Source organism: Phyllobates terribilis, unplaced genomic scaffold (assembly GCF_046119375.1).
Source record: "Phyllobates terribilis strain yellow unplaced genomic scaffold, ASM4611937v1 Scaffold_52__1_contigs__length_9100884, whole genome shotgun sequence".
Taxonomy (NCBI): Eukaryota; Metazoa; Chordata; class Amphibia; order Anura; family Dendrobatidae; genus Phyllobates; species Phyllobates terribilis.
Window position 1 is genome coordinate 374,316 of NW_027362812.1, and position 27,217 is coordinate 401,532.

The 27,217-nt window shown below is 43.8% G+C and overlaps 8 non-coding genes and 2 pseudogenes across 8 annotated transcripts; all 10 read left to right on the forward strand.

The window, feature by feature from the left end:
- Window positions 1-719: 719 nt before the first annotated feature.
- On the forward strand, window positions 720-910 carry LOC141191862 (U2 spliceosomal RNA). Its single transcript, XR_012265562.1, has one exon. It is a non-coding gene; the product is annotated as a U2 spliceosomal RNA (small nuclear RNA).
- A 1,115-nt stretch (window positions 911-2,025) lies between these two features.
- Window positions 2,026-2,216, forward strand: LOC141192064 (U2 spliceosomal RNA). Its single transcript, XR_012265758.1, has one exon. It is a non-coding gene; the product is annotated as a U2 spliceosomal RNA (small nuclear RNA).
- A 1,112-nt stretch (window positions 2,217-3,328) lies between these two features.
- On the forward strand, window positions 3,329-3,519 carry LOC141191863 (U2 spliceosomal RNA). Its single transcript, XR_012265563.1, has one exon. It is a non-coding gene; the product is annotated as a U2 spliceosomal RNA (small nuclear RNA).
- A 12,133-nt stretch (window positions 3,520-15,652) lies between these two features.
- LOC141192174 (U2 spliceosomal RNA) lies at window positions 15,653-15,832 on the forward strand (annotated as a pseudogene).
- Window positions 15,833-16,947: 1,115 nt separating this feature from the next.
- Window positions 16,948-17,138, forward strand: LOC141191865 (U2 spliceosomal RNA). Its single transcript, XR_012265565.1, has one exon. It is a non-coding gene; the product is annotated as a U2 spliceosomal RNA (small nuclear RNA).
- Window positions 17,139-18,253: 1,115 nt separating this feature from the next.
- LOC141191866 (U2 spliceosomal RNA) lies at window positions 18,254-18,444 on the forward strand. The gene has a single exon (XR_012265566.1). It is a non-coding gene; the product is annotated as a U2 spliceosomal RNA (small nuclear RNA).
- A 1,114-nt stretch (window positions 18,445-19,558) lies between these two features.
- Window positions 19,559-19,749, forward strand: LOC141192015 (U2 spliceosomal RNA). Its single transcript, XR_012265711.1, has one exon. It is a non-coding gene; the product is annotated as a U2 spliceosomal RNA (small nuclear RNA).
- A 1,115-nt stretch (window positions 19,750-20,864) lies between these two features.
- Window positions 20,865-21,055, forward strand: LOC141191867 (U2 spliceosomal RNA). Its single transcript, XR_012265567.1, has one exon. It is a non-coding gene; the product is annotated as a U2 spliceosomal RNA (small nuclear RNA).
- Window positions 21,056-22,170: 1,115 nt separating this feature from the next.
- On the forward strand, window positions 22,171-22,361 carry LOC141191868 (U2 spliceosomal RNA). The gene has a single exon (XR_012265568.1). It is a non-coding gene; the product is annotated as a U2 spliceosomal RNA (small nuclear RNA).
- Window positions 22,362-25,128: 2,767 nt separating this feature from the next.
- Window positions 25,129-25,208, forward strand: LOC141192189 (U2 spliceosomal RNA; annotated as a pseudogene).
- The last annotated feature ends 2,009 nt before the right edge of the window (window positions 25,209-27,217 follow it).

Consider the following 27,217-nt stretch of genomic DNA (forward strand, 5'->3'; position numbering starts at 1 on the left):
TTTTAAACTCACCTGAGCTAACAGGTATGTGCGCTGGTTACTCTGCTGCGCTTAAAATTTCTTTTTTGGTTTGCTACAATGCCTTTTCTGAAACGTTGTCTCCTTCTGCTGGAACACTGACTTCTTTCATTTAATGCCTGCAGACTATAAAAGAGAACCCAACCCAAAAAGTTTGGTTGATTAGTCTGTGGCATTCTGTTAAACTGTTGCTTATGGCGGTCTCTGTGAGCTTCTCAGCGACATTCAGCCAGCCAGGTATCCTGCCTGCAGTAGATGGAATGTGGCAATGGAACGCTGGCTGCGCGTGTCATAATAGGCTCTGAGCCTTTATATACCTGTGCACAGCAGCAGCCACCTTCAGTCTGCTGCTGGACAGCCAGCAGCAGCAGCAGCAGGAGAGGTATGTAATCAGGAGCCCTCCTGCTAAGGGTAGACAGCTGCTCGTTCCACCCCACCCCCCGCCTTAATTGGTTCTCCTCCCTTCCAACGGTGTTGAGGCGGGTGGGAACAGCAGGGGGTGAAGGTGCTGTGTTTAAAGAGGTGGAGTTATGCAGATCTAAAACGCGTGGATTGCAGCAGCAGCAAGCCGAAAAGTGCAGGCATGTAAGGGATCTAGAGGTTGACAACATGTCTTCTTAACGGGAGTCCAGGAGCTCATCTCCACAAATGGACTTTTCAGGATCCTTGGGTGGCTCCGTAGTTTGAAACCAATTCTGGTTATCGCTTCTCGGCCTTTTGGCTAAGATCAAGTGTAGTATCTGTTCTTATCAGTTTAATATCTGATACGTCCCCTATCTGGGGACCATATATTAAATGGATTTTTAGAACAGGGAGATGGAAAAAGAGCTTGCTCTGTCCACTCCACGCATTGACCTGGTATTGCAGTATCTCCAGGACCGGTGCACCCCTTCTTTAATGCAGTTTCTAAAATCAGAAAGAATTGAATTCAATGTTTTTTGTTCATTTTGCTTGTTTGTCGGATTTTGGGATGGACTCTTTGGCTTTGCTTTTCTTCTCCTCATTGGATTTTTCATGTTCAAAGTTGCAGAAGCCAGATTACAAGCTCATTTTGGTTCAACTTCAGCAACTGTGCATTGCATTGCCATGTAATGTGATGCAATGCTATCTTTCTAGCTCTCCCTTTTTACTTCCTTTTGGATAAACAGACATATTAGGCAAGCATTTTGGAGCTTTCACCTAAATAACTACAGGTGGTGAGATAAGCTGCACAATATAATTGACCTTTCAGTATATTGTTGCACACACACCATCTATTTAGCAAATGCCCTTGTTATCAACAGCAGCCTTTTAAACTCACCTGAGCTAACAGGTATGTGCGCTGGTTACTCTGCTGCGCTTAAAATTTCTTTTTTGGTTTGCTACAATGCCTTTTCTGAAACGTTGTCTCCTTCTGCTGGAACACTGACTTCTTTCATTTAATGCCTGCAGACTATAAAAGAGAACCCAACCCAAAAAGTTTGGTTGATTAGTCTGTGGCATTCTGTTAAACTGTTGCTTATGGCGGTCTCTGTGAGCTTCTCAGCGACATTCAGCCAGCCAGGTATCCTGCCTGCAGTAGATGGAATGTGGCAATGGAACGCTGGCTGCGCGTGTCATAATAGGCTCTGAGCCTTTATATACCTGTGCACAGCAGCAGCCACCTTCAGTCTGCTGCTGGACAGCCAGCAGCAGCAGCAGCAGGAGAGGTATGTAATCAGGAGCCCTCCTGCTAAGGGTAGACAGCTGCTCGTTCCACCCCACCCCCCGCCTTAATTGGTTCTCCTCCCTTCCAACGGTGTTGAGGCGGGTGGGAACAGCAGGGGGTGAAGGTGCTGTGTTTAAAGAGGTGGAGTTATGCAGATCTAAAACGCGTGGATTGCAGCAGCAGCAAGCCGAAAAGTGCAGGCATGTAAGGGATCTAGAGGTTGACAACATGTCTTCTTAACGGGAGTCCAGGAGCTCATCTCCACAAATGGACTTTTCAGGATCCTTGGGTGGCTCCGTAGTTTGAAACCAATTCTGGTTATCGCTTCTCGGCCTTTTGGCTAAGATCAAGTGTAGTATCTGTTCTTATCAGTTTAATATCTGATACGTCCCCTATCTGGGGACCATATATTAAATGGATTTTTAGAACAGGGAGATGGAAAAAGAGCTTGCTCTGTCCACTCCACGCATTGACCTGGTATTGCAGTATCTCCAGGACCGGCGCACCCCTTCTTTAATGCAGTTTCTAAAATCAGAAAGAATTGAATTCAATGTTTTTTGTTCATTTTGCTTGTTTGTCGGATTTTGGGATGGACTCTTTGGCTTTGCTTTTCTTCTCCTCATTGGATTTTTCATGTTCAAAGTTGCAGAAGCCAGATTACAAGCTCATTTTGGTTCAACTTCAGCAACTGTGCATTGCATTGCCATGTAATGTGATGCAATGCTATCTTTCTAGCTCTCCCTTTTTACTTCCTTTTGGATAAACAGACATATTAGGCAAGCATTTTGGAGCTTTCACCTAAATAACTACAGGTGGTGAGATAAGCTGCACAATATAATTGACCTTTCAGTATATTGTTGCACACACACCATCTATTTAGCAAATGCCCTTGTTATCAACAGCAGCCTTTTAAACTCACCTGAGCTAACAGGTATGTGCGCTGGTTACTCTGCTGCGCTTAAAATTTCTTTTTTGGTTTGCTACAATGCCTTTTCTGAAACGTTGTCTCCTTCTGCTGGAACACTGACTTCTTTCATTTAATGCCTGCAGACTATAAAAGAGAACCCAACCCAAAAAGTTTGGTTGATTAGTCTGTGGCATTCTGTTAAACTGTTGCTTATGGCGGTCTCTGTGAGCTTCTCAGCGACATTCAGCCAGCCAGGTATCCTGCCTGCAGTAGATGGAATGTGGCAATGGAACGCTGGCTGCGTGTGTCATAATAGGCTCTGAGCCTTTATATACCTGTGCACAGCAGCAGCCACCTTCAGTCTGCTGCTGGACAGCCAGCAGCAGCAGCAGGAGAGGTATGTAATCAGGAGCCCTCCTGCTAAGGGTAGACAGCTGCTCGTTCCACCCCACCCCCCGCCTTAATTGGTTCTCCTCCCTTCCAACGGTTTTGAGGCGGGTGGGAACAGCAGGGGGTGAAGGTGCTGTGTTTAAAGAGGTGGAGTTATGCAGATCTAAAACGCGTGGATTGCAGCAGCAGCAAGCCGAAAAGTGCAGGCATGTAAGGGATCTAGAGGTTGACAACATGTCTTCTTAACGGGAGTCCAGGAGCTCATCTCCACAAATGGACTTTTCAGGATCCTTGGGTGGCTCCGTAGTTTGAAACCAATTCTGGTTATCGCTTCTCGGCCTTTTGGCTAAGATCAAGTGTAGTATCTGTTCTTATCAGTTTAATATCTGATACGTCCCCTATCTGGGGACCATATATTAAATGGATTTTTAGAACAGGGAGATGGAAAAAGAGCTTGCTCTGTCCACTCCACGCATTGACCTGGTATTGCAGTATCTCCAGGACCGGTGCACCCCTTCTTTAATGCAGTTTCTAAAATCAGAAAGAATTGAATTCAATGTTTTTTGTTCATTTTGCTTGTTTGTCGGATTTTGGGATGGACTCTTTGGCTTTGCTTTTCTTCTCCTCATTGGATTTTTCATGTTCAAAGTTGCAGAAGCCAGATTACAAGCTCATTTTGGTTCAACTTCAGCAACTGTGCATTGCATTGCCATGTAATGTGATGCAATGCTATCTTTCTAGCTCTCCCTTTTTACTTCCTTTTGGATAAACAGACATATTAGGCAAGCATTTTGGAGCTTTCACCTAAATAACTACAGGTGGTGAGATAAGCTGCACAATATAATTGACCTTTCAGTATATTGTTGCACACACACCATCTATTTAGCAAATGCCCTTGTTATCAACAGCAGCCTTTTAAACTCACCTGAGCTAACAGGTATGTGCGCTGGTTACTCTGCTGCGCTTAAAATTTCTTTTTTGGTTTGCTACAATGCCTTTTCTGAAACGTTGTCTCCTTCTGCTGGAACACTGACTTCTTTCATTTAATGCCTGCAGACTATAAAAGAGAACCCAACCCAAAAAGTTTGGTTGATTAGTCTGTGGCATTCTGTTAAACTGTTGCTTATGGCGGTCTCTGTGAGCTTCTCAGCGACATTCAGCCAGCCAGGTATCCTGCCTGCAGTAGATGGAATGTGGCAATGGAACGCTGGCTGCGCGTGTCATAATAGGCTCTGAGCCTTTATATACCTGTGCACAGCAGCAGCCACCTTCAGTCTGCTGCTGGACAGCCAGCAGCAGCAGCAGCAGGAGAGGTATGTAATCAGGAGCCCTCCTGCTAAGGGTAGACAGCTGCTCGTTCCACCCCACCCCCCGCCTTAATTGGTTCTCCTCCCTTCCAACGGTGTTGAGGCGGGTGGGAACAGCAGGGGGTGAAGGTGCTGTGTTTAAAGAGGTGGAGTTATGCAGATCTAAAACGCGTGGATTGCAGCAGCAGCAAGCCGAAAAGTGCAGGCATGTAAGGGATCTAGAGGTTGACAACATGTCTTCTTAACGGGAGTCCAGGAGCTCATCTCCACAAATGGACTTTTCAGGATCCTTGGGTGGCTCCGTAGTTTGAAACCAATTCTGGTTATCGCTTCTCGGCCTTTTGGCACGATCCTTGTGATTGGTGTCAGGAGGCAGATTCGTGATCACTGGAATTCTTTCTCGGCCTTTTCCGATTATAACTGCTGCTATTGGGAAGGAAGGAAGGTGTTTCTCGTACCTTTCGGCGTGGAAGGAATTCTGGATCGTGGAGGAGGATTTCTTCAGGACTGGAGTTCTGGACGCTGCTGAACAGAAGGGATCGAGTCTGGTGCTGTTATTTTTGGACGTCATCGGGCTTTCTTTTGAATTTTCTCTGTGTGGAAATGGAGATGAATTTGGATCAGGACGATGCCTACATGAAGGACACCATCCGGTTTGTGGTGAGTGTGGAATTTAGGCAAGTTAAAAACTTGGACTTTTTGTACAGGAAAGTCTTTACTCCTATCTTGCATATCAGCAAGGATGATTACTTTTGTGTTCAGTCATTTTCTAACAGAGGAGTACACGATGTGACTTTGAGAGGTGCTGGTGTATGTGAGAGGGTTTTTTCCAGTTTTAGATATGCTGCAGCCTGTGAGCATAGTGAGGTATTGGAAGGAATTTCAGCCACGCCTCGCTTTCAATTTGATCAAAGGATGCTAACAATACATATGTATAACCCTTTCATATCTGATGAGCAAGTGACTTCATACTTAAGAAGGTTTTGCTCCGTATTAATTATGAAAAAACGTTGTACGACTGGTTTTGGGGCCTGGAACGGCAAGAGACTGTATCAGGTCGTTTTTAAAAAGGACCCGTCAGTGGAGGGGGGTGTCTTAAGACCCCCACCAGTCGTGTTCATAAATAGAGATAGAGGCTTTTTGTTTTTTTCTAATATGCCACCATATTGTAAACGATGTCGGAAATATGGCCATATGGATGAAAATTGCGCCCCTTGTGAAGTATGTTCTGGCCCGGTTCATCAGGCGAGAGAGTGCCCAATGCAAGCCAGGCAAACATCTGAGGCTGATGCTGAAGATAAACAAGGGGATGGTGGGCAGATGGAGGATGGAGGATCAGAAAGTTCTTCTAATGTGGCGCAGGAAGTAGAGGTTCTGGCACCTCTAAGTAATAGAGAAAAAAGAGAAGAGAGGAAGAAAGCTGAAGAAAAGAAGAAAGAAGAAAGGAAGAAGGAAGAAAAGAAGAAGGAAGTAAAGAAGAAGGAAGAAAAGAAGAAGGAAGACAAGAAGAAGGAAGACAAGAAGAAAGAAGATAAAAAGAAAGAAGTAGAGAGGAAAGAAGATGGAAGAGAGGAAGGAACATTGGAAGAGGAAAAGGAGGGGCAACAAGGTATTGTGGATACAGTTGCTGCTCTGGCGGTATTATCAGAGATGTCGTCAGGGATTCCTTGTGCCCAGGAAAATATGGACTTAAGTTCAAAATCTTTGAAAAGGAGTACATGGGAAGAAGAGCAACAGGAGATCATGGAGGACTTGGGTGGGAAAAAATCTCGTGGTGACGCGTCTTCTTTGTTTGGGGATGTATCTCCCTCAAGTTCTTCTGATCAAGAATCCTTAATTGTGGATGTGAAATCACCTTTGGTAGATGAGGGCGGAGGGATTAGCCCTGGGCCTATTACTAGAAGATGATTACTGTTGTATCCCTGAATGTTCAGGGGTTGAACAATTTATACAAACGCACTGCATTATATGATTTTTTGAATAATGAGAAATGCGATTTTATTTTTTTACAAGAATGTAATTTAGAAAGGAAAATGAGCTATGAATATTTACGTGGAATATGGAAGGGTAACATGGTTTTTTCTGGTGGGAATGAATTGAAAAGTGATGGGGTGGGTTTTTTGTGCTCTAGTGAGTGGGAGGTGGTGAAGTATGAGGAAATTTACCCTGGTCGTATTCTATGTGTAGAAGTAATGAGGGAGGGTAAAAGGGTGCGTTGTTTTAATATTTATGCTCATACTGAGAAAAATCAAAGATTACATTTATTCGAGATTTTACAGCTTTTTTTATCAGGTGCAGATCCGATTTTAATTGGTGGGGATTTTAACTGCCAGTTAAATAATGTACGGGATGGGTCGGTAACCTGCCTTAAGAACATAATTTCTGCCTTCAGTTTAAAGGATGCATGGGCTATGGATGGTAGTAAAAAAGAATTTGAAGTTACGTGGTCAAACAGAGGTTTTACGTCTAGGATTGATCACTTTTTTATGTCTGATTCTTTTAAATGTTCCTCTTTTAAGACAAGTATTAATCCTTTTTCGGATCATAAGTTATTGGGATGCACTTTAGCAATAGACCCTTGCGGTAAGAAAAAACCTTCGCATTGGAAACTGAATGTTTCTTTATTACAGGGGGAGAATTTTAAAGAAGACTTTAAGGTTTTTTATAATGAATTAAAACTTAACAAAAAGGGTTTTAAGTGTATTTTAGACTGGTGGGATTTTATGAAGGGTAAGATCAGAACCTTCTTTGTTAAATTGGGAAAGAGGAAAGCGTATGAGAAAAGGCAGTTTTATGATGCGTTAAATGCTAATTTGCAGTGTTATTATTATTTTCAAAACAATGGAGTTAATATGGACAGCAGTATTAGTGAGGTAAAGGAGAAAATTCAGAATGCACTAAAAGAGAAGGGAAAAGAAATCATCTTCAACTCTAGGGTAAAGGTCCTGGATGAGGATGAGAAATGCACTAAGTTTTTCTTTAAAAAAAAATGTGGAAAAAAGGATTTTATTGAGGTCTTAGAGGGTGAGGTGAGCCCAGAAGGGAAAGCATTGCAGGCCAAAATGTTTTATGATGATCTGTTTTCTCGAAAAAAGATTGATGAATCATTGAAAAACCATTTTTTAGAGGTTCTGGATAAAGCTCTTAGTGAGGAAGAAAAATTACTTTTATCTAGGGAGTTTACTAAGGAGGAGATATTTAATACTATTTGCACTTTACAAAATCAGAAGACACCAGGTGTGGATGGCCTCCCTGTGGAGTTTTACAGGGTTGTGTGGGATATTATAGGGGAAGATTTTTATGAGTTGTTTTCAGAAGTGGAGTCCTCTTTTAATATTCCCAAGTCATGGGCAGAAGGCCTTATTGTTTTATTATATAAAAAAGGAGGAAAAGAACTGATTAAAAATTGGAGGCCTATTACGCTGCTAAATACAGACTATAAAGTATATGCAAAACTATTGGCCAATAGATTAACCCCTTAATAACATCTGACGTACTAATACGCGTCTGTGCCCTGGGACTTAAGAGCCAGACCCGTATTAGTACGTCATGGCGATCGCGCGCGCACACAGGCTGTGCGGGCGCGATCGCCGCCGGGTGTCAGCTGATTGTCACAGCTGACACCCGGTACTATGTGCAGGGAGCGGTCACGCACCGCTCCCAGCACATTAACCCCCGCGATGCTGCGATCGAAGTCGATCGAAGTCGATCGCGGCATTGCGGGGGCAAGGGGAGGTGATCGCCGATACTCACCTCCTCTTCCGGCTTCCAGCGCAGTCTGCAAAGGCTTCCCGGGTGTTGCCATGACGACCCGATGTCGTCATGACAACATCCGGGTCACCAGAGAGCAGGAAGATTGCTTGGACATGCGCAGTGCATCTCCAAGCAATCTTCACACTGTGCACTTCTGACAGCCTTCATGGCATAGGGATGGTGCTCCATTCCTGTGCCATGCAGGCGATCAGAAAAAAAAAAGTGAAAGTCCCAGAGTGGGACAAAGTAATAAAGTGTATAAACTGTGTGAAAGTGGAAAAAAAAAAAAAAAAAAAATGTGCAAAAATATTATAAAAAAATAAAAAAAATAATACACCAAAAATAAAAATATAATGTACCCATCAATAAATATTATTATAAAAAAAATAAAAAAAAAACAATAAAAGTACACATATTTGGTATCGCCGCGTCCGGAACAACCTGACCTATAAAACTGTCCCACTAGTTAACCCCTTCAGTGAACACGGTAAAAAAAAAAAAAAAAACACCAAGCAAAAAACAATGCTTTATCACCATACCGCCAAACAAAAAGTGGAATAACACGCGATCAAAAAGACGCATATAAATAAAAATGATACCGCTGAAAACGTCATCTCGTCCCGCAAAAAACAAGCCGCCATATAGCTCCATCAGCCGAAAAATAAAAAAGTTATAGCTCTCAGAATAAAGCGATACTAAAAAATATTTTTTTCTATAAAATAGCTTTTATTGTGTATAAGCGCCAAAACATAGAAAAATTATACAAATGTGGTACCGCTGTAAACGTACTGACCCGAAGAGTAAAGCTGCCTCATCAATTTTACCACACGCGGAACAGAATAAAAAAAAACAAAAAAAAACAATTCCTGAATTGTTGGTTTTTGTTTATTCTGCCTCCCAAAAATCGGAATAGAAAGCGATCAAAAAATGTCACGTGCCTGAAAATGGCACCAATAACAACGTCAAGTCATCCCGCAAAAAACGAGCCGTCACATGACTGTCTGCCAAAATTTGGAAAAATTATAGCTCTCAAAATATGGCGATGCAAAAACTAGATTTTACAAAAAATGCGTCTTTTAGTGTGTGACAGCTGTCAGTCATAAAAACCCCATATGATTCTGGCATTGCTGTAATCACACCGACCCGAAGAATAAAGTCGTCTAATCACTTATACCGCACAAGGAACGGCGTCAAAAATAAACTCTTGAGTTAGGATTGGGCTAGGGTTAGGGCTGGGTTTGGGGCTAGGGTTGTGCTGGGGCTAGGGTTGTGCTGGGGCTAGGGTTGTGCTGGGGCTAGGGTTGTGCTAGGGTTAGGGCTGGGGTTGGGATTTTTTTCAAAAGTAAGAAAAAAAGATGACGATATGGCGACTAGTGTTGAGAGCAAGTGCTCGCTACTTGAGTTTGCATCGGGTGCTCTGGTATGCATTTAGTATCGTGGGTATTTGAGTGACATGCTCGAGTCTCTGCCCCATATGCTTCGCGGCCAAAAAACTTTACGGGGATTGCCTGCCATGCACGAGCGATCCCCGCATGTTTTTTTTTGGATGTCTAATAACCGTGAAACATGCGGAGCAGGGACTCGAGCATGTCACTCGAGCACACGCTGTACATGGTGCATACCTGAGTACCCGATGCAAACTCAAGTAGCGAGCACTTGCGCTCAAGAATAATGAAAACTTATTCAATATGATGACCTAATGTAAACAAATAATGTGCCGTACCTCTGGGTTCAAAATGTTCACTATACACCTTAATAAAATCTTTGAGGGGTATAGTTTCCAAAATGGGGACACTTGTGGGGGAGCTCCACTGTTTAGGCACATCACGGGCTCTCCAAACGCGACATGGTGTCCGCTAACAAATTGAATGGAAAATCGGCTCAAATTGTTAGCGGACGCCATGTTGCGTTTGGAGAGCCCCTGTGTGTCCAAACATTGGAGCTCCCCCACAAGTGACCCCATTTTGGAAACTAGACCCCCCAAGGCACCTATCTAGATGCATAGTGAGCACTTAGAACCCCCAGGTGCTTCACAAATTGATTCGTAAAAATGAAAAAGTGAAAATAAAACACTTTTTCATTTTTATGAATCAATTTGTGAAGCACCTGGGGTTCCAAGTGCTCACTATGAATCTAGATAGGTGCCTTGGGGGGTCTAGTTTCCAAAATGGGGTCACTTGTGGGGGAGCTCCAATGTTTGGGCACACAGGGACTCTCTAAATGCAACATGGTATCCGCTAACAAATTGAATGGAAAAATCGGCTCAAATTGTTAGCGGACACCACATTGCGTTTGGAGAGCCCCTCTGTGCCCAAACTTTGGAGCTCCCCCACAAGTGACCCCATTTTGGAAACTAGACCCCCCAAGGCACCTTTCTAGATGCATAGTGAGCACTTGGAACCCCCAGGTGCTTCACAAATTGATTCGTAAAAATGAAAAAGTGAAAAAAAAAACACTTTTTCATTTTTATGAATCAATTTGTGAAGCACCTGGGGTTCCAAGTGCTCACTATGAATCTAGATAGGTGCCTTGGGGGGTCTAGTTTCCAAAATGGGGTCACTTGTGGGGGAGCTCCAATGTTTGAGCACACAGGGACTCTCCAAATGCAACATGATATCCGCTAACAAATTGTCGGCTCAAATTGTTAGCGGATATCATGTTGCATTTGGAGAGTCCCTGTGTGCCCAAACATTGGAGCTCCTCCACAAGTGACCCCATTTTGGAAACTAGACCCCCCAAGGCACCTATCTAGATGCATAGTGAGCACTTGGAACCCCTAGGTGCTTCACAAATTAATTCGTAAAAATGAAAAAGTGTTTTTTTTTTCACTTTTTCATTATTACGAATCAATTTGTGAAGCACCTGGGGGTTCCAAGTGCTCACTATGCATCTAGAAAGGTGCCTTGGGGGGTCTAGTTTCCAAAATGGGGTCACTTGTGGGGGAGCTCCAAAGTTTGGGCACAGAGAAGCTCTCCAAACGCAATGTGGTGTCCGCTAACAATTTGAGCCGATTTTCCATTCAATTTGTTAGCGGATACCATGTTGCATTTAGAGAGTCCCTGTGTGCCCAAACATTGGAGCTCTCCCACAAGTGACCCCATTTTGGAAACTAGACCCCCCAAGGCACCTATCTAGATGCATAGTGAGCAGTTGGAACCCCCAGGTGCTTCACAAATTGATTCATAAAAATGAAAAAGTGTTTTTTTTTTCACTTTTTCATTGTTACGAATCAATTTGTGAAGCACCTGGGGGTTCCAAGTGCTCACTATGCATCTAGATAGGTGCCTTGGGGGGTCTAGTTTCCAAAATGGGGTCACTTGTGGGGGAGCTCCAATGTTTGGGCACACAGCAGCTCTCCAAACGCAACATGGTGTCGCTAACAATTTGAGCCAATTTTGCGTTAAATTTGTTAGCGGACACCATGTTGCATTTAGAGAGCCGCTGTGTGCCCAAATATTGGAGCTCCCCCACAAGTGACCCCATTTTGGAAACTAGACCACCCAAGGCACCTATCTAGATGCATAGTGAGCACTTGGAACCCTCAGGTGCTTCACAAATTGATTCATACAAATGAAAAAGTGTTTTTTTTTTCACTTTTTCATTGTTACGAATCAATTTGTGAAGCACCTGGGGGTTCCAAGTGCTCACTATGCATCTAGATAGGTGCCTTGGGGGGTCTAGTTTCCAAAATGGGGTCACTTGTGGGGGAGCTCCAATGTTTGGGCACACAGGGACTCTCTAAATGCAACATGGTGTCCTCTAACAAATTTAACGGAAAATCGGCTCAAATTGTTAGCGACACCATGTTGCGTTTGGAGAGCCGCTGTGTGCCCAAACATTGGAGCTCCCCCACAAGTGACCCCATTTTGGAAACTAGACCCCCCAAGGCACCTATCTAGATGCATTGTGAGCACTTGGAACACTCAGGTGCTTCACAAATTGATTCATAAAAATGAAAAAGTGTTTTTTTTTTTCACTTTTTCATTGTTACGAATCAATTTGTGAAGCACCTGGGGGTTCCAAGTGCTCACTATGCATCTAGATAGGTGCCTTGGGGGGTCTAGTTTCCAAAATGGGGTCACTTGTGGGGGAGCTCCAATGTTTGGGCACACAGCAGCTCTCCAAACGCAACATGGTGTCGCTAACAATTTGAGCCAATTTTGCGTTAAATTTGTTAGCGGACACCATGTTGCATTTAGAGAGCCGCTGTGTGCCCAAATATTGGAGCTCCCCCACAAGTGACCCCATTTTGGAAACTAGACCACCCAAGGCACCTATCTAGATGCATAGTGAGCACTTGGAACCCTCAGGTGCTTCACAAATTGATTCATACAAATGAAAAAGTGTTTTTTTTTTCACTTTTTCATTGTTACGAATCAATTTGTGAAGCACCTGGGGGTTCCAAGTGCTCACTATGCATCTAGATAGGTGCCTTGGGGGGTCTAGTTTCCAAAATGGGGTCACTTGTGGGGGAGCTCCAATGTTTGGGCACACAGGGACTCTCTAAATGCAACATGGTGTCCTCTAACAAATTTAACGGAAAATCGGCTCAAATTGTTAGCGACACCATGTTGCGTTTGGAGAGCCGCTGTGTGCCCAAACATTGGAGCTCCCCCACAAGTGACCCCATTTTGGAAACTAGACCCCCCAAGGCACCTATCTAGATGCATTGTGAGCACTTGGAACACTCAGGTGCTTCACAAATTGATTCATAAAAATGAAAAAGTGTTTTTTTTTTTCACTTTTTCATTGTTACGAATCAATTTGTGAAGCACCTGGGGGTTCCAAGTGCTCACTATGCATCTAGAAAGGTGCCTTGGGGGGTCTAGTTTCCAAAATGGGGTCACTTGTGGGGGAGCTCCAAAGTTTGGGCACACATGGGCTCTCCAAACACAACATGGCGTCCGCTAATTATTCAAGCAAATTTTACAATCAAAAAGTCAAATAGCGCTCCTTCCCTTCCGAGCCCTGCCGTGCGCCCAAACAGTATTTTTTCCCCAAATATTGGGTATCTGCGTGCCCAGGGGAAATTGCACAACAAATTTTGGGGTCCATTTTTTCTTGTTACCCCTGTGAAAATAAAAAAAATTGGGTCTAAATTAACATTTTTGTGAAAAAAGTTAAATGTTAATTTTTTTCTTCCACATTCAAAAAATTCCTGTGAAGCACCTGAAGGGTTAATAAAGTTCTTGAATGTGGTTTTGAGCACCTTGAGGGGTGCAGTTTTTAGAATGGTGTCACTTTTGGGTATTTTCTGTCATAAAGACCTCTCAAAGTGACTTCAAATGTGATGTGGTCCCTAAAAAAATGGTTTTGTAAATTTTGTTGGAAAAATGAGAAATCGCTGGTCAACTTTTAACCCTTATAGCTCCCTAACAAAAAAAAATTTTGGTTCCAAAATTGTGCTGATGTAAAGTAGACATGTGGGAAATGTTATTTATTAACTCTTTTGTGTGACATATCGCTCTGATTTCAGGGCTTAAAAATTCAAATTTTGAAAATTGCAAAATTTTCAAAATTTTCGCCAAATTTCCGTTTTTTTCACAAATAAACGCAAGTGATATCGAAGAAATTTTTCCACAATCATGAAGTACAATATGTCACGAAAAAACAATCTCAGAATCAGGGGGATCCGTTGAAGCGTTCGAGAGTAATTACCTCATAAAGTGACAGTGGTCAGAATTGTAAAAATTGGCCCGGTCATTAACGTGCAAACCACCCGCGGGGCTTAAGGGGTTAAAGAGTGTGATAGGGTCGGTTATTGAGGTGGATCAGTCTTGTGCAGTCCCGAATCGTAAGATTACCGACACGCTAATCTTACTGAGAGATATAATATGGGATGTGGCTGATAGGAAGCAGGACTTGGCCCTTGTTTCCCTTGATTTTGAGGAGGCATATGATAGGGTTGCTCATGAGTTTTTATTTGCCGTTTTAAAAAAAATAGGATGTCCTGGTGTTTTTATTGAACGTATTAAATGTCTGTATAAGTTATGTTTTAGTAAGATTTCTATTAATGGTTTTTTATCGGAAAATATTAATATTAATTGTGGGGTTAAGCAGGGGTGCCCCCTGTCGCCTATACTTTTCATTTGTGCAATAGAACCCCTTTTAACTGCTTTTAGGAAAGATAAAGTTATTAATGGCTTTTTTATTCCTGGCAGTAGGAATGACCAAGTGAAGGTTTTAGCTTATATGGATGATGTGTCAGTTTTAGTGCGGGACATTAAGAGTCTTCATAGAGTTTTAAGGACAGTTGTGTGGTTTGGTGGAGCATCTGGTTTTAAAATAAATTTAGAAAAATCAGGTGTTTTAACTATGGGTAAATTTCTTTTAAATTCGGATTGCAAGCTGATGAGAGTAATGGAAATTAAAGTTTTAGGGGTATTTTTTACAGAGACATGTGGGAATGTGAGGAATTGGGAGTCCCTGCTTGAAAGGGTAAGGAAAAAGATTGATTTTTGGAACTTGAGAAGTTTAACAATGGAAGGCAAAATCTTGATAATAAAGCAGGTCTTACTTCCGATAATTTTATACATTTCAACTGTTTTTATACCTCCTATTAATGTAATGAAAAAGATAATTAAGTTATGTTTTAATTTCCTATGGAAGTCAAAAATGGAAAGGGTAAAAAGGGAAGAGTTGTACAAAATTAAAGGGAAAGGAGGGAAAGGCTTCCCAGACATCAGAACCTTCATTTATGCCAAGTATTTAGCTAATTGCATATGCACTTTATTAGGACCAGTTTCTAGGCTGAAAACCTTTTTAACATACAATTTGGGTTTTTTTATTAGCAAATACAAATGGTTACAAATGCATTTGGATCGGCCATATAAGTTTATGCCATCTGGGAATTATATTATTTTAGAAAGAATTCTGAGGGATTTTAAATTAATGAATATGGATCTTAAAATACTTGGAAATCATAAGAACATTTTAAAAGTCTTAGAAAGCAGGGTGATAGCTAGTCCGGTAGAGCGATTTTCCGATAATGTTGTAGATAAAATTTGGATTAATGCAAATTTTAAGTGTTTGACTAATGAACACAAGGACTTAATATGGTGTAGTATTAAAGACTGTCTGCCAACTCGAGATTTCCAATATAGAAGAGGATTGGTACGGTTTGAAAAATGCCCAAGACGTAAATGTGCTGCTGGCGAAACAGCTATGCACATTTTTTGGAACTGTTGTTATGCGCAATTAGTATGGAGAAAGATTAGTAATTTAGTTAAAGCTCTAAGTGGTGTTAATTTTCTAGATTTTAATAGAATTTTTTACGGGTTGGGTGTCAAGGATGAAGTGTTCAAGGTTGTATGGATAATTTTATCTTGTGTGAAAATGGCGCTTTGGAAAACTCGGAATATTTTGATTTTTAAACATAAGGAAGTATCGGTACAAGAATGTATTAAGTTATGCCTAAGTTATATGTTTTTATATTTCTGGAGAGATAAGGTGTTGTTTGGTGATAAAAAAGCTAATGAAATTTGGAAGCAAAAAGATTGGAATGTACTTATCTTGTGATGTTCTTGTTGCACCATATGTACCCCCCTGTAAAAAATGGAAATTCTAAAGTTAAAATGAAAATAAACTGAAATATGGAAAAAAAAAAAAAAAAAAAAATCTGTTCTTATCAGTTTAATATCTGATACGTCCCCTATCTGGGGACCATATATTAAATGGATTTTTAGAACAGGGAGATGGAAAAAGAGCTTGCTCTGTCCACTCCACGCATTGACCTGGTATTGCAGTATCTCCAGGACCGGTGCACCCCTTCTTTAATGCAGTTTCTAAAATCAGAAAGAATTGAATTCAATGTTTTTTGTTCATTTTGCTTGTTTGTCGGATTTTGGGATGGACTCTTTGGCTTTGCTTTTCTTCTCCTCATTGGATTTTTCATGTTCAAAGTTGCAGAAGCCAGATTACAAGCTTATTTTGGTTCAACTTCAGCAACTGTGCATTGCATTGCCATGTAATGTGATGCAATGCTATCTTTCTAGCTCTCCCTTTTTACTTCCTTTTGGATAAACAGACATATTAGGCAAGCATTTTGGAGCTTTCACCTAAATAACTACAGGTGGTGAGATAAGCTGCACAATATAATTGACCTTTCAGTATATTGTTGCACACACACCATCTATTTAGCAAATGCCCTTGTTATCAACAGCAGCCTTTTAAACTCACCTGAGCTAACAGGTATGTGCGCTGGTTACTCTGCTGCGCTTAAAATTTCTTTTTTGGTTTGCTACAATGCCTTTTCTGAAACGTTGTCTCCTTCTGCTGGAACACTGACTTCTTTCATTTAATGCCTGCAGACTATAAAAGAGAACCCAACCCAAAAAGTTTGGTTGATTAGTCTGTGGCATTCTGTTAAACTGTTGCTTATGGCGGTCTCTGTGAGCTTCTCAGCGACATTCAGCCAGCCAGGTATCCTGCCTGCAGTAGATGGAATGTGGCAATGGAACGCTGGCTGCGCGTGTCATAATAGGCTCTGAGCCTTTATATACCTGTGCACAGCAGCAGCCACCTTCAGTCTGCTGCTGGACAGCCAGCAGCAGCAGCAGCAGGAGAGGTATGTAATCAGGAGCCCTCCTGCTAAGGGTAGACAGCTGCTCGTTCCACCCCACCCCCCGCCTTAATTGGTTCTCCTCCCTTCCAACGGTGTTGAGGCGGGTGGGAACAGCAGGGGGTGAAGGTGCTGTGTTTAAAGAGGTGGAGTTATGCAGATCTAAAACGCGTGGATTGCAGCAGCAGCAAGCCGAAAAGTGCAGGCATGTAAGGGATCTAGAGGTTGACAACATGTCTTCTTAACGGGAGTCCAGGAGCTCATCTCCACAAATGGACTTTTCAGGATCCTTGGGTGGCTCCGTAGTTTGAAACCAATTCTGGTTATCGCTTCTCGGCCTTTTGGCTAAGATCAAGTGTAGTATCTGTTCTTATCAGTTTAATATCTGATACGTCCCCTATCTGGGGACCATATATTAAATGGATTTTTAGAACAGGGAGATGGAAAAAGAGCTTGCTCTGTCCACTCCACGCATTGACCTGGTATTGCAGTATCTCCAGGACCGGTGCACCCCTTCTTTAATGCAGTTTCTAAAATCAGAAAGAATTGAATTCAATGTTTTTTGTTCATTTTGCTTGTTTGTCGGATTTTGGGATGGACTCTTTGGCTTTGCTTTTCTTCTCCTCATTGGATTTTTCATGTTCAAAGTTGCAGAAGCCAGATTACAAGCTCATTTTGGTTCAACTTCAGCAACTGTGCATTGCATTGCCATGTAATGTGATGCAATGCTATCTTTCTAGCTCTCCCTTTTTACTTCCTTTTGGATAAACAGACATATTAGGCAAGCATTTTGGAGCTTTCACCTAAATAACTACAGGTGGTGAGATAAGCTGCACAATATAATTGACCTTTCAGTATATTGTTGCACACACACCATCTATTTAGCAAATGCCCTTGTTATCAACAGCAGCCTTTTAAACTCACCTGAGCTAACAGGTATGTGCGCTGGTTACTCTGCTGCGCTTAAAATTTCTTTTTTGGTTTGCTACAATGCCTTTTCTGAAACGTTGTCTCCTTCTGCTGGAACACTGACTTCTTTCATTTAATGCCTGCAGACTATAAAAGAGAACCCAACCCAAAAAGTTTGGTTGATTAGTCTGTGGCATTCTGTAAAACTGTTGCTTATGGCGGTCTCTGTGAGCTTCTCAGCGACATTCAGCCAGCCAGGTATCCTGCCTGCAGTAGATGGAATGTGGCAATGGAACGCTGGCTGCGCGTGTCATAATAGGCTCTGAGCCTTTATATACCTGTGCACAGCAGCAGCCACCTTCAGTCTGCTGCTGGACAGCCAGCAGCAGCAGCAGCAGGAGAGGTATGTAATCAGGAGCCCTCCTGCTAAGGGTAGACAGCTGCTCGTTCCACCCCACCCCCCGCCTTAATTGGTTCTCCTCCCTTCCAATGGTGTTGAGGCGGGTGGGAACAGCAGGGGGTGAAGGTGCTGTGTTTAAAGAGGTGGAGTTATGCAGATCTAAAACGCGTGGATTGCAGCAGCAGCAAGCCGAAAAGTGCAGGCATGTAAGGGATCTAGAGGTTGACAACATGTCTTCTTAACGGGAGTCCAGGAGCTCATCTCCACAAATGGACTTTTCAGGATCCTTGGGTGGCTCCGTAGTTTGAAACCAATTCTGGTTATCGCTTCTCGGCCTTTTGGCTAAGATCAAGTGTAGTATCTGTTCTTATCAGTTTAATATCTGATACGTCCCCTATCTGGGGACCATATATTAAATGGATTTTTAGAACAGGGAGATGGAAAAAGAGCTTGCTCTGTCCACTCCACGCATTGACCTGGTATTGCAGTATCTCCAGGACCGGTGCACCCCTTCTTTAATGCAGTTTCTAAAATCAGAAAGAATTGAATTCAATGTTTTTTGTTCATTTTGCTTGTTTGTCGGATTTTGGGATGGACTCTTTGGCTTTGCTTTTCTTCTCCTCATTGGATTTTTCATGTTCAAAGTTGCAGAAGCCAGATTACAAGCTCATTTTGGTTCAACTTCAGCAACTGTGCATTGCATTGCCATGTAATGTGATGCAATGCTATCTTTCTAGCTCTCCCTTTTTACTTCCTTTTGGATAAACAGACATATTAGGCAAGCATTTTGGAGCTTTCACCTAAATAACTACAGGTGGTGAGATAAGCTGCACAATATAATTGACCTTTCAGTATATTGTTGCACACACACCATCTATTTAGCAAATGCCCTTGTTATCAACAGCAGCCTTTTAAACTCACCTGAGCTAACAGGTATGTGCGCTGGTTACTCTGCTGCGCTTAAAATTTCTTTTTTGGTTTGCTACAATGCCTTTTCTGAAACGTTGTCTCCTTCTGCTGGAACACTGACTTCTTTCATTTAATGCCTGCAGACTATAAAAGAGAACCCAACCCAAAAATTTGGTTGATTAGTCTGTGGCATTCTGTTAAACTGTTGCTTATGGCGGTCTCTGTGAGCTTCTCAGCGACATTCAGCCAGCCAGGTATCCTGCCTGCAGTAGATGGAATGTGGCAATGGAACGCTGGCTGCGCGTGTCATAATAGGCTCTGAGCCTTTATATACCTGTGCACAGCAGCAGCCACCTTCAGTCTGCTGCTGGACAGCCAGCAGCAGCAGCAGCAGGAGAGGTATGTAATCAGGAGCCCTCCTGCTAAGGGTAGACAGCTGCTCGTTCCACCCCACCCCCCGCCTTAATTGGTTCTCCTCCCTTCCAACGGTGTTGAGGCGGGTGGGAACAGCAGGGGGTGAAGGTGCTGTGTTTAAAGAGGTGGAGTTATGCAGATCTAAAACGCGTGGATTGCAGCAGCAGCAAGCCGAAAAGTGCAGGCATGTAAGGGATCTAGAGGTTGACAACATGTCTTCTTAACGGGAGTCCAGGAGCTCATCTCCACAAATGGACTTTTCAGGATCCTTGGGTGGCTCCGTAGTTTGAAACCAATTCTGGTTATCGCTTCTCGGCCTTTTGGCTAAGATCAAGTGTAGTATCTGTTCTTATCAGTTTAATATCTGATACGTCCCCTATCTGGGGACCATATATTAAATGGATTTTTAGAACAGGGAGATGGAAAAAGAGCTTGCTCTCTCCACTCCACGCATTGACCTGGTATTGCAGTATCTCCAGGACCGGTGCACCCCTTCTTTAATGCAGTTTCTAAAATCAGAAAGAATTGAATTCAATGTTTTTTGTTCATTTTGCTTGTTTGTCGGATTTTGGGATGGACTCTTTGGCTTTGCTTTTCTTCTCCTCATTGGATTTTTCATGTTCAAAGTTGCAGAAGCCAGATTACAAGCTCATTTTGGTTCAACTTCAGCAACTGTGCATTGCATTGCCATGTAATGTGATGCAATGCTATCTTTCTAGCTCTCCCTTTTTACTTCCTTTTGGATAAACAGACATATTAGGCAAGCATTTTGGAGCTTTCACCTAAATAACTACAGGTGGTGAGATAAGCTGCACAATATAATTGACCTTTCAGTATATTGTTGCACACACACCATCTATTTAGCAAATGCCCTTGTTATCAACAGCAGCCTTTTAAACTCACCTGAGCTAACAGGTATGTGCGCTGGTTACTCTGCTGCGCTTAAAATTTCTTTTTTGGTTTGCTACAATGCCTTTTCTGAAACGTTGTCTCCTTCTGCTGGAACACTGACTTCTTTCATTTAATGCCTGCAGACTATAAAAGAGAACCCAACCCAAAAAGTTTGGTTGATTAGTCTGTGGCATTCTGTTAAACTGTTGCTTATGGCGGTCTCTATGAGCTTCTCAGCGACATTCAGCCAGCCAGGTATCCTGCCTGCAGTAGATGGAATGTGGCAATGGAACGCTGGCTGCGCGTGTCATAATAGGCTCTGAGCCTTTATATACCTGTGCACAGCAGCAGCCACCTTCAGTCTGCTGCTGGACAGCCAGCAGCAGCAGCAGCAGGAGAGGTATGTAATCAGGAGCCCTCCTGCTAAGGGTAGACAGCTGCTCGTTCCACCCCACCCCCCGCCTTAATTGGTTCTCCTCCCTTCCAACGGTGTTGAGGCGGGTGGGAACAGCAGGGGGTGAAGGTGCTGTGTTTAAAGAGGTGGAGTTATGCAGATCTAAAACGCGTGGATTGCAGCAGCAGCAAGCCGAAAAGTGCAGGCATGTAAGGGATCTAGAGGTTGACAACATGTCTTCTTAACGGGAGTCCAGGAGCTCATCTCCACAAATGGACTTTTCAGGATCCTTGGGTGGCTCCGTAGTTTGAAACCAATTCTGGTTATCGCTTCTCGGCCTTTTGGCTAAGATCAAGTGTAGTATCTGTTCTTATCAGTTTAATATCTGATACGTCCCCTATCTGGGGACCATATATTAAATGGATTTTTAGAACAGGGAGATGGAAAAAGAGCTTGCTCTGTCCACTCCACGCATTGACCTGGTATTGCAGTATCTCCAGGACCGGTGCACCCCTTCTTTAATGCAGTTTCTAAAATCAGAAAGAATTGAATTCAATGTTTTTTGTTCATTTTGCTTGTTTGTCGGATTTTGGGATGGACTCTTTGGCTTTGCTTTTCTTCTCCTCATTGGATTTTTCATGTTCAAAGTTGCAGAAGCCAGATTACAAGCTCATTTTGGTTCAACTTCAGCAACTGTGCATTGCATTGCCATGTAATGTGATGCAATGCTATCTTTCTAGCTCTCCCTTTTTACTTCCTTTTGGATAAACAGACATATTAGGCAAGCATTTTGGAGCTTTCACCTAAATAACTACAGGTGGTGAGATAAGCTGCACAATATAATTGACCTTTCAGTATATTGTTGCACACACACCATCTATTTAGCAAATGCCCTTGTTATCAACAGCAGCCTTTTAAACTCACCTGAGCTAACAGGTATGTGCGCTGGTTACTCTGCTGCGCTTAAAATTTCTTTTTTGGTTTGCTACAATGCCTTTTCTGAAACGTTGTCTCCTTCTGCTGGAACACTGACTTCTTTCATTTAATGCCTGCAGACTATAAAAGAGAACCCAACCCAAAAAGTTTGGTTGATTAGTCTGTGGCATTCTGTTAAACTGTTGCTTATGGCGGTCTCTGTGAGCTTCTCAGTGACATTCAGCCAGCCAGGTATCCTGCCTGCAGTAGATGGAATGTGGCAATGGAACGCTGGCTGCGCGTGTCATAATAGGCTCTGAGCCTTTATATACCTGTGCACAGCAGCAGCCACCTTCAGTCTGCTGCTGGACAGCCAGCAGCAGCAGCAGCAGGAGAGGTATGTAATCAGGAGCCCTCCTGCTAAGGGTAGACAGCTGCTCGTTCCACCCCACCCCCCGCCTTAATTGGTTCTCCTCCCTTCCAACGGTGTTGAGGCGGGTGGGAACAGCAGGGGGTGAAGGTGCTGTGTTTAAAGAGGTGGAGTTATGCAGATCTAAAACGCGTGGATTGCAGCAGCAGCAAGCCGAAAAGTGCAGGCATGTAAGGGATCTAGAGGTTGACAACATGTCTTCTTAACGGGAGTCCAGGAGCTCATCTCCACAAATGGACTTTTCAGGATCCTTGGGTGGCTCCGTAGTTTGAAACCAATTCTGGTTATCGCTTCTCGGCCTTTTGGCTAAGATCAAGTGTAGTATCTGTTCTTATCAGTTTAATATCTGATACGTCCCCTATCTGGGGACCATATATTAAATGGATTTTTAGAACAGGGAGATGGAAAAAGAGCTTGCTCTGTCCACTCCACGCATTGACCTGGTATTGCAGTATCTCCAGGACCGGTGCACCCCTTCTTTAATGCAGTTTCTAAAATCAGAAAGAATTGAATTCAATGTTTTTTGTTCATTTTGCTTGTTTGTCGGATTTTGGGATGGACTCTTTGGCTTTGCTTTTCTTCTCCTCATTGGATTTTTCATGTTCAAAGTTGCAGAAGCCAGATTACAAGCTCATTTTGGTTCAACTTCAGCAACTGTGCATTGCATTGCCATGTAATGTGATGCAATGCTATCTTTCTAGCTCTCCCTTTTTACTTCCTTTTGGATAAACAGACATATTAGGCAAGCATTTTGGAGCTTTCACCTAAATAACTATAGGTGGTGAGATAAGCTGCACAATATAATTGACCTTTCAGTATACAGTTATATGAAAAAGTTTGGGCACCCCTATTAATCTTAAGCTTAATGTTTTATAAAAATTGGTGTTTTTGCAACAGCTGTTTCAGTTTGATATATGTAATAACTGTTGGAAACAGTAATGTTTCTGCCTTGAAATGAGGTTTATTGTACTAACAGAAAATGTGCAATCTGCATTCAAACAAAATTTGACAGGTGCATAAGTATGGGCACCCTTATCATTTTCTTGTTTTAAGTACTCCTACCTACTTTTTACTGACTTACTAAAGCACTTTTTTGGGTTTTGTAACCTCATTGAGCTTTGAACTTCATAGACAGGTGTATGCAATCATGAGAAAAGCTACTTAAAGTGGCCACTTGCAAGTTTTTCTCCTGTTTGAATCTCCTCTGAAGAGTGGCATCATGGGCTCCTCAAAACGACTGTCAAATGATCTGAAAACAAAGATTATTCAACATAGTTGTTCAGGGGAAGGATACAAAAAGCTGTCTCAGAGATTTAACCTGTCAGTTTCCACTGTGAGGAACATAGTAAGGAAATGGAAGAACACAGGGAAAGTTCTTGTTAAGGCCAGAAGTGGCAGGCCAAGAAAAACATCAGAAAGGCAGAGAAGAAGAATGGTGAGATCAGTCAAGGACAATCCTCAGACCACCTCCAGAGAGCTGCAGCATCAACTTGCTGCAGATGGTGTCACTGTGCATCGGTCAACTATACAACGCACTTTGCACAAGGAGAAGCTGTATGGGAGAGTGATGCGAAAGAAGCCGTTTCTGCAAGCATGCCACAAACAGAGTCGGCTGAGGTATGCAAAAGCACATTTGGAGAAGCCAATTTCTTTTTGGAAGAAGGTCCTGTGGACTGATGAAACCAAGATTGAGTTGTTTGGTCATACAAAAAGGCGTTATGCATGGCGGCAAAAAAACACAGCATTCCAAGAAAAACACTTGCTACCCACAGTAAAATTTTGTGGAGGTTCCATCATGCTTTGGGGCTGTGTGGCCAATGCCGGCACCGGGAATCTTGTTAAAGTTGAGGGACGCATGGATTCCACTCAGTATCAGCAGATTCTTGACAATAATGTTCAAGAATCAGTGATAAAGTTGAAGTTACGCAGGGGATGGATCTTTCAGCGAGACAATGATCCAAAACACCGCTCCAAATCTACTCAGGCATTCATGTAGAGGAGCAATTACAATGTTCTGGAATCGCCATCCCAGTCCCCAGACATGAATATCATTGAACATCTGGGGGATCATTTGAAGAGGGCTGTCCATGCTCGGCGACCATCAAACTTAACTGAACTGGAATTGTTTTGTAAAGAGGAATGGTCAAAAATACCTTCATCCAGGATCCAGGAACTCATTAAAAGCTACAGGAAGCGACGAGAGGCTGTTATTTTTGCAAAAGGAGGATCTACTAAATATTAATGTCACTTTTCTGGTGAGGTGCCCATACTTATGCACCTGTCAAATTTTGTTTGAATGCAGAGTGCACATTTTCTGTTAGTACAATAAACCTCATTTCAAGGCAGAAACATTACTGTGTCCAACAGTTATTACATATATCAAACTGAAATAGCTGTTGCAAAAACACCAATTTTTATAAAACATTAAGCTTAAGATTAATAGGGGTGCCCAAACTTTTTCATATAACTGTATTGTTGCACACACACCATCTATTTAGCAAATGCCCTTGTTATCAACAGCAGCCTTTTAAACTCACCTGAGCTAACAGGTATGTGCGCTGGTTACTCTGCTGCGCTTAAAATTTCTTTTTTGGTTTGCTACAATGCCTTTTCTGAAACGTTGTCTCCTTCTGCTGGAACACTGACTTCTTTCATTTAATGCCTGCAGACTATAAAAGAGAACCCAACCCAAAAAGTTTGGTTGATTAGTCTGTGGCATTCTGTTAAACTGTTGCTTATGGCGGTCTCTGTGAGCTTCTCAGCGACATTCAGCCAGCCAGGTATCCTGCCTGCAGTAGATGGAATGTGGCAATGGAACGCTGGCTGCGCGTGTCATAATAGGCTCTGAGCCTTTATATACCTGTGCACAGCAGCAGCCACCTTCAGTCTGCTGCTGGACAGCCAGCAGCAGCAGCAGCAGGAGAGGTATGTAATCAGGAGCCCTCCTGCTAAGGGTAGACAGCTGCTCGTTCCACCCCACCCCCCGCCTTAATTGGTTCTCCTCCCTTCCAACGGTGTTGAGGCGGGTGGGAACAGCAGGGGGTGAAGGTGCTGTGTTTAAAGAGGTGGAGTTATGCAGATCTAAAACGCGTGGATTGCAGCAGCAGCAAGCCGAAAAGTGCAGGCATGTAAGGGATCTAGAGGTTGACAACATGTCTTCTTAACGGGAGTCCAGGAGCTCATCTCCACAAATGGACTTTTCAGGATCCTTGGGTGGCTCCGTAGTTTGAAACCAATTCTGGTTATCGCTTCTCGGCCTTTTGGCTAAGATCAAGTGTAGTATCTGTTCTTTTAAGAACACAAGAGCTACGATCTACACTTGATGAGAGCGATCGAACTCGGAAGGAGAAGAGCTTCGGAGCCCAGCTGACATCAGAGAACGAAGGCGGATATCGGTGGGAGGAAGAAGCTCTAAAGAATCCAGAAGAAGACGAAGACTCGGAGAAGAATCGGGCTGTCCTGTGGAATCTTCGAGGAAGAAAATCATCGAGACAAAGACCTTTCGGGGAATTTGTCCAGAACACGACGGGAGAAGAATCTCCATAGCTCCACCCATTCCGGGAAGAGTTCCAGATCCAGCTCCAAGAAGTAACTGCAGGAGGAAAGCCATGGCAAGCGCTGCGAGGAAGGCCGAAAAGAAGAGCCTGGAGCTGGGGACAGCCAGGAGGGCCCAGCCAGGAGCCGATTCTGACCCCAAGGACTCTGCCTCCACGACTGGCCAGCAGAAGGGACCCCAGAAGCCCCGCCACGAAGCTCCAGCCCTGGAGCCATGGATGCGGCAGACGGTGGCCCTGAAGCTGAAGGAAGTGGATGGGAGGGTGCCGGACATGTCCTCGGACGTGTTCTGCCAGAAGATGCTGCTGGATCGAGGCTTCTCCAGGTCGGACACCCTCAGCATCCAGACCTTCTTGACGGGGATCTTCTTCGTCACCTTCGCCACTGTGAACACCTGCAGGAGGTTCTGGGAAATGGTAAGCGCAAAAGGACCGGATAATTCTTTCTCTGCCTTTACAGGTAGCTGCCCTATCCAGAGGGATGAAAGGAGGATCACGGTCTCCATGCGCAACCCGCACACCCCAGGCCAAGACATCTGTACCTTCCTGAGACGCTTCTGTTTGGTTGTGAAGGAACCCTCTCACATCCTGAATGGACTCGGCTTCTGGACAGGTAAGTGGTCGGTGACCGTTAGACTTCACAGGGACCTGGCGTACTCAGACGGACTTCGGCACCTGCCCCCGACATTCTCCCTGGGCAACTCCTACGGCCTCATCTATTACCCGGACATGCCGCGGAACTGCAGGAGATGCGGCAAGAACGGCCACGAGATGAAGGACTGCAAGGAGGATGCCTGCAGGATTTGTCGAGTGACGGGACACAGCTCGAAGGACTGCCCGAAGAAGACGTCCTGCAACCTGTGTGGGCTGGCGGCTCATCTGTACAAGGATTGCCCCAGGCGTGAGAGATCCTGGGCATCGGTGGTTGCGACGACCCCAGCTACGGAGGACAAGGCCCCGACGACCAGGCCTGTGAAGGTCAAGGACGCGACGACCAAGGCCCCAGCGGCCAAGGCCGAGACGACCAAGGCCAAAGCGGTCAAGGAGTCGGTGGCCAAAGCCCCAGCGACGGTCCCAGCAGCTCCAAAGCAGAAGAAAAAGTCAAAGGAGGGTAAGAGTTCTGTCACCCCTCTCTCGATCCCTCCCCCTGCCACCCCCGTCCAATCCCCCCCCACCCCGGCCACCCCTGCTGAGGATTCCACTTCCTCTTCCTCCTTCCCCTACTCCTCAGCAGGTGTCCTTTCCCCTGCCCCGGCAGCCACTCTCCCTCCCCAGACCATGGTAGCGGTGGAATTAACCTTTCCTCCACCCGCCGCTATCTATTCCGAGGAGGATTTTCCCCTTCTTGTCTCCCCAGTTCCAACCCGGGGAAAGAGGAAGGTGGAGGACAGCCCTGCTACTGAATCCTCCAAAAAGAAGATTCTGGATTTCGTAGGCGAAAAGGAGGATACCCTCCCTGAGCCAGAAGAGATGGAGCACATGGTTGAGACCCTGGTGGCCGAGCCAGAAGAGGAGGAACTGGTGGTCGCCGAGATTGAGGCCGCGCTGCTTGACCAGATGGAGGAAGAGGGCCTGCTGGTGATCCCGTCACCAGCAGTCAACACCGACGAGGGACCACCCGACCGGAGTGGTAACTAAGGTGTATTGCCTGCGCTAACTTTTTCTTTTTTCCCTACATGATGGCTAATATTAACTTATTTTCCATTAATGTCAGGAGCATCAAGGACAAGTTCAGATGTCAGACTATTTATGCCTTCCTTACTTCCCAGTTGTGTGATG